This window comes from Octodon degus, unplaced genomic scaffold, assembly GCF_000260255.1.
Source record: "Octodon degus isolate 3935 unplaced genomic scaffold, OctDeg1.0 scaffold00036, whole genome shotgun sequence".
Lineage (NCBI taxonomy): Eukaryota > Metazoa > Chordata > Mammalia > Rodentia > Octodontidae > Octodon > Octodon degus.
The window spans coordinates 11,893,373-11,900,308 of NW_004524612.1; the positions used below are offsets into that span (position 1 = coordinate 11,893,373).

Genomic DNA, 6,936 nt, shown 5'->3' on the forward strand with positions numbered 1-6,936 from the left:
AGTTCTATCCCCAGTATTGCAAAACAAAACAAAACCCTTCTGACATTGCCCACTACTATTATGGATAACCCACTACTATTATGGACTCTGGACTGTATTGGAGTCTTTTGCTGAATTTGTGCATCTACAATATTTAAATGGCAATGGAATACCCATCTCTGACAAAACTAAACAGAAAAAGGGGTTACAAAGGAAGGACCATTTTGTATCAGTATATACCAAATAGGTAGGATAGATATACAGCTACTTTCTCTTAATTCAATGAATAGAAAGATTTGTACTAATAGTGTTTGGACAGGATATCATGTCTGCATCTTGTACTATGAATAACCACTATGAAGACAGCAATATTCAATGTATTAATTATTGAAACTGTCCTACTAATTGATTTTGAAACTGTCTCATTGCTATTAGTTTCTCAATAAAATTAATTTAAAAACCACCAAAAAACCCACAACCCAGAACATAGTTATTACAGATTTAATTACACTGGTGTAAGGGTACATGCACAGTAGCTCAATGAAACAAAATTAAGGAAACAGATTCACATCAAATATAAGCTCAATTGATCTTGACAGATCTGTCAAAGTAACTAAATGGAGAAAGAAGAATATTTTCAATAAGTGGTAGTGGATATAAGGCAAGGAAAGACAAGGAAAAGTAGATGGATACAAAACAAGGAAAAAGAAAGAAAAGGACTTTGGCCCTACTTTAGGGCTACCCTATTTCAACCTTCTTTCAGGTCTAACACACAAAATAACTTGAAACAGGTCATAATTTAAATATAAAATCTAAAGTTTTAGAAGTTTTATGAGAAAGAAAAATCTTTACAACAGTAGGCTAGGCAAAGACTTCTTAGAATGTATGACTTACTGTCCATGCTGAAAAAAAAGATTGATAAATTGCATCTCACCAAAACCAAAAATGTTCCTTCTTCAAAGGAAATTTCAAGTGACAAAACAAACAAACAAATAAACCCAGACATAAACTTTTCACACCTTTAGAGATACACATTCTAAATGAATCTTAGACTTAAAAGAAAAGCATAAATTATAAAGCTATTTGTTGACTGGGGAGATAGTTCAGTGATCTAAGCACCTGCCTGGTAAACACAGGAGCCAAGTTTGAGCCCTGGTACTGCATGCCAGGCTGGTCCCAGAACCCTGGATGCATCGTGCCAGCCCAGAGCCAGGCATGGTGGCACATGCTGTAATCCCAGCACTGCGGACGCTGAGGCAGCATAGCAACATCCTGTGCCAAATAAATAAAATAAACAAAATTTTAGAAAACCTATTCATTACAATGAAAGAAAATCCTTAATACCTACTTAGGTGAAGTGTTTATATACTTGACACCCAAAGTATGTATCATTAAAAATAAGATGGAAATACTGGATTCTATCAAAATTTAAATTTTGTTCAGTATAAAACCCTACTGAAAAGATAAAAAAATTAAGTACAGACTGAGACAAAATATTTGCAAACCACACGTTCAACAAAGGCCCACTAGTTAGAATATGTAAAGACCTTTTAGAACTCAAAGGTTAAAAAATACAATTAATTAATGAACAAAACATAAAAAGGTATTTCACAGAAGATGGTACTTAAGTAACAAAATAGGTACATAGAAGATACCCAACATCATTAGCAATCAGGGAAACGCAAATTGGAACCGTAATGAAAATCAATACACACATATAAGGGCTAAAATGAAAAACAGTGACAAATGCTGGCAAGGCTATGGAAAAATGGATTTTCTCATATATTACTAGTGGAAGCATAAAACAGTATGGCTGCTTTGGAAAATGATTTGGCAGTTTCTTATAATACTAGACATATGATTACCATATAACTTGACAGTTGTATTGCTGGGCATTTATCCCAGAAAAATGAAAACTTATGTTTTTAAAAAAAACTATACATGAATTTTCATAGCAGGATTATTTGTAATAGCCCTAAACTGGAAACAAACCACATGTCTTTTAATAAGTGAATGTTTAAACAAATTGGTATAGAATACTACTCAGTATTAAAAATTAACAAACTATTGATGTATGCAATGGCTTGAATGAATCTCAGGGGAACTATGCGGAGTAGGAAATAAACAACTTCAAAAGATTACTTACTATGATTCTACTTATATAATATTCTTGAAATGGCAAACTTAAGGAGATGGAGAATGGACTGGTGGTTTCCAGGGTCTGGGAGGAGGAAAGGTAGGTGTGGTTGTGAGAGGGCAACCCAAGGGATCCGTGTGTCCTGCACCTAGCCTATGGCAGTGGACACACAAGCCTGTAATAAAGTTGCACCGAACTAAGCATACATACATACAAAGGAGAAAATGGGAGATCCAAACAGGATGGCGGATTTTTGTGGTACCAGGGAGTGAACTCAGGACCCTACAATTGCCAGGCAAGGGCTTATTCTACTGAGCTATCTCCCCAGCCCTAGAAAAAAATAATTCTGATGACCTATCTAACAATGAATGTGTGTCTAGAATTTATAAAACTAATAAAGGTACGCACCACCAATTAGAAAAATAAATGGGCAACTTATTCAGATAGACATTTGGCAAGAAAGGGTAAACAAATGAACAATAAAGCCTTTTTGGAAAGATGTTCAATATTATTATTCATCAGGAAAATACAAATTAAAATCACAATGAGACATACTATACACCCATTGGAGTGGCAAAAATCAGAAATTCAGACCACATTAAGTGTTGGTGAGGTTGTGGAACAGCTAGAAATCTCACACATTGCTGGCATGAATGAGAATGGTATAACAACTTTGGGAAACAATGCGATAATATGCCAGGGACCAGGCTGTGTAAGGGTTGAGCTGCTGACCACAGTGCCCTGAAGAGAATGCAGCACCGCAGCTGAGGCAGCCCAGGACATTTGGTTCACTCCCTATTTCACAGTAATAAACTGTCAACCTTAGAGATAAGACAACTCTCCTAATTGGCAAGATTTTCTGCTTAACAAAGTCTTAGTTCTAATTTCCAAGGTCGTGCTCAGTTTACTGTGTTTGCCTCAGCTATCCCTTTCCTTTGCTTGAAATTCCATAAGTAACAGGTTTTCAGAGAAGTCTTTCCTCTTAGCTCCAACAGAGTTCTAGCCTTCTTGGACTCTTTTATTTAAGTCTTCACCATATGTTTGATTTAGGAGATTGGGAGCTCAGGCAAAGCTCTTGATAGTAACAGTCTAGAAAATCAAACACATGTTTACTATTAATCCATTTCCATTCCCATATTTTTTACTCACAAGGAAAATACAGTTCCACAAAAACTGTATGAGTAGTCGCAGAAAAAAGTATACATTGCACCTTTATTCATAAGAGTCTAATTTTGAAAAGTAAACCTCAAATAGCCATTGAGAAGTGGGTGTATAAGTAAACTGCAATGGAATCCTATATGGAACACTACTCTTCAGTAAATGGAAGTGGGCTACTTGCACAAAAACATGAATACATCTCAAAACCATTATGCTTAAAGAAAAAAGGCACAATTAACTACATGTCACATAATTTCACTTATGTGAAATTCTACAGGAGGAAAATTAGTTATAGAAACATAAAGCAGGTAAGCAGTTGCTCTGACTTGGGGTTGGGGACACTGATGGCAAGAAACTTGAGGGTGTATTGGGGAGCATTCTATGTATCTTGACTGGCTGTGTAGATTCACCACAACTTATCCAACTGTACATGTAAAATGAATGCATTTTATTGTGCACCAGAATTAATTGTATCATACAAGTGCAGAAAGGATTTTGAAAAACACGTGGATTCTGGAAAATATAAGGTATAAGCTAGAAAAGAAGCTTGACATGGAGTGGAAGGACAAAGAAAGTTGATGAGAGAAAAAAATCATAGGTGTGGAGGACCAAAGGTTACAGGAATCCAACATGCGACACTGTCTTGAAAAAGACAACAAATGGGAAAGAAACAACAACTTAATAGATAACAGAAGAGTGGCCATTAATTGTGATGTGTTGACTTTACTATCATAAGAAATGTGATTAGATAAATACAATTCTGGGTACACTGTGGATAACTGACATGCAGCTCTGTAAACTGAAGGGTAAAGAACCACCCTGGTGTAAACGGCACCAAACAATGGGTCTGTAGCCTGGATAGTCAAAAATGGGAAGAAGGTCACCCCTGTTTTGAAGAGCTCCAGTCTTCTGGAGCATGTGCGTCCTTTGATCCTGTTGCTTTTGGAGATCAGATTCTAGATGACCAATTTCTTCAGCCTTTCAGTGCAAAGTGACACTGGTGACTCATGACTTTCCAGGCCTCTGCCTTGATCTGGTGCTATATCCTCAATCGCTCTTGTTCTGTGACTTCCACTTCCTGGGCTGAGCAACTGCTGGAGACTCCAACTGTCCAATCTCAGATAGCCATCCAGACTCCCCCCTCTAACGTCATACTCCTACCTACTCAGTACCTTTGCATAGTTATGCACATAAAGAGCCCACCCAAAAATGTCCATGCACTTCAGAAAAAGAAAAATAGTATGGTGATTTTTTTCAACAGATGGTGTTATCCTTGAATGGGGGAATCTTAGAGGATGTTGTATATTGTTGAAAACCCTCTACACTGCTGGGCCTTAGAGAAGAAATTTAAAAAGCATGTGCAGCAATCTCAATGGACACTTCGACCAAGGTTACCCAGGCGGAAGTTCATCATACTAGTAAAAATCTAGAGGCTAATGGCTACCACTTTGAGTATCCCTTGTACTGAAGAGGGCAAAGATAACTTGTATTAATCTCATGTTTCCTTAATAAATTTAATATTAAAACATTTGTATAAGTTTTTCTTTTCCTGAAGTACATGCATATTTTTTGGTGGACTCTTTTTTCTACTGATTCTGTTCTTCTAGAGAACCAAAGCACATGTAGGAAATGTACGTAAGTGTGTAGCTACTGTACAGACAGGTCTATGTTTCCTTTTTGCTCCAAAAATGAGACATTTCCCACCTCTTGTTGACAACTGTATAATAAATGGTTCAACACAAAAACAACACATTCAACAGAATAGAAACATGCACTGAAAGGATCCTGATGAAACACAAAGATCTGAAAGAAAAGAGGAGCAAAGACACTCAAGAAAGCAGAGCCAGGTTTATTCCAGGACTTTCAGGTGAGGAAGCTCACGGTGTCCCATGAACTCACGCTGCTAAACTGGAGAGAAGGCTCTTTGGTAAGCATCAGTAACTAACTCAGCTCCATCGATGAAGTACAACTTAAAACCATTAGGTTCAGGTTTGATCTGTAATCAGAGAGAAATTCTGAAACACTAACTCATATCATTTCCAATAAGAGAAAAGGTAAATAAACTTCACTTAGGTGAGAAAAGAGATCACCATGCTTTCACCCAAAAGAATAATTATATGGCTTCTTTTTCTGGGAAACATCAAATGGCAGATGACGCCAGAGAAGCAGGAAGGCCGGAGGCCCGGGGCCCAGGCGTGGGAGGCCATGGCGGCTTCTGCCCGGCTTTGGCAGTGGCCTTCAAGGTCGCGGGCACAGCAGAGACCAGGGCCGGGGCCGAGGCCGTGGGGCTCGCAGCAGTAAGGCCGAGGACAAAGAGTGGATTTCTGTCACCAAGCTGGGCCGTCTGGTCAAAGACGTGAAGATCAAGTCCCTGGAGGAAATTTACCTTTTTTCCTTACCCATCAAGGAGTCCGAGATTATTGACTTTTTCCTGGGCACATCCCTCAAGGATGAAGTTCTGAAGATCATGCCTGTGCAGAAGCAAACTCATGCTGGCCAGCGGACCAGGTTCAAGGCATTTGTCGCCATTGGGGACTACAATGGTCATGTTGGCCTGGGTGTAAAGTGTTCCAAGGAAGTAGCCACTGCCACTCGTGGGGCCATTATCCTGGCCAAGCTCTCCATTGTCCCCTTGAGGAGAAGCTAATGGGGAAATGAGATCAGCAAGCCCCGCACTGTTCCTTGCAAGGTGACAGGCCACTGTGGCTCTGAGTTGGTGCATCTGATCCCTGCCCTCAGAGGCACTGGCATCGTCTCAGCTCCTGTGCCCAAGAAGCTGCTGCTGATGGCTGGTACTGATGACTGCTACACCTCTGCTGGGGATTGTACTGCTACTTTGGGCAACTTTGCTAAGGCCACCTTTGATGCCATCTCCAAGACCTGCAGCTATCTGACCCCTGACCTCTGGAAAGAGACTGTGCTCACCAAGTCTCCCTATCAGGAATTCACCGACCATCTTGTGAAAGCCCACACCAGAGTCTCTGTCCAGAGGACTCAAGCTCCAGCAGTAGCTACAACATAAAGGGTTTTTACACAAAAATAAAATGAATTAAGTCTGAAAAAAAAGAACAATTATATGAAAAAAATGAGGAAAAGCAAACACTGACATATTAAAAGAAAATTGATAAGAAATCCAAGAATAGTTCTTTGAGGAAAAGAAAAATCAAGTACCAAATTACTAAAAGTCCAACAAAGAACTTAAGTTAGAGCTCAGGAAAAAAAATCAAAAACTGTATGTAACTCTTTGCTAACCATTTTGAAATTCTCAGTGCAGTGGTCATTTGTGTCCAAAAGTTTAAAGTAATAAGTTAAAACAAGATGAAGTAAAAATCTTAATCGATAATAATAGGTAAAACAGAAAAAGCCATCAGGGAATTACCTCCCAAAAGGCTTCAAGCCCAGAATTTTTATGGGCATCTTTTAAATTTCAAAAGAAAAATCCTGTCCTGTTGCACAAGCTAGAAAAGAGTAAAATTACTCCAATTTATCTTATAATATTTCATATCTGTCAATAAGAAAAGCTTAGTACTGCTAAAAAATATAGACCTATCTTGCTTTTGGCTTGATGATCAAAAGCAAATCCAGTATCTTTCTTAAACACAGAATGCAGCAACATCAGGAAAGCAAGTAGAATTTGTTTGATGATAGAAAACCTATTGATA

The 6,936-nt window shown here is 38.5% G+C and overlaps 1 pseudogene; it reads left to right on the forward strand.

The window, feature by feature from the left end:
• Positions 1 to 5,418: 5,418 nt before the first annotated feature.
• LOC105742107 lies at positions 5,419 to 6,318 on the forward strand (annotated as a pseudogene).
• Positions 6,319 to 6,936: the final 618 nt, after the last annotated feature.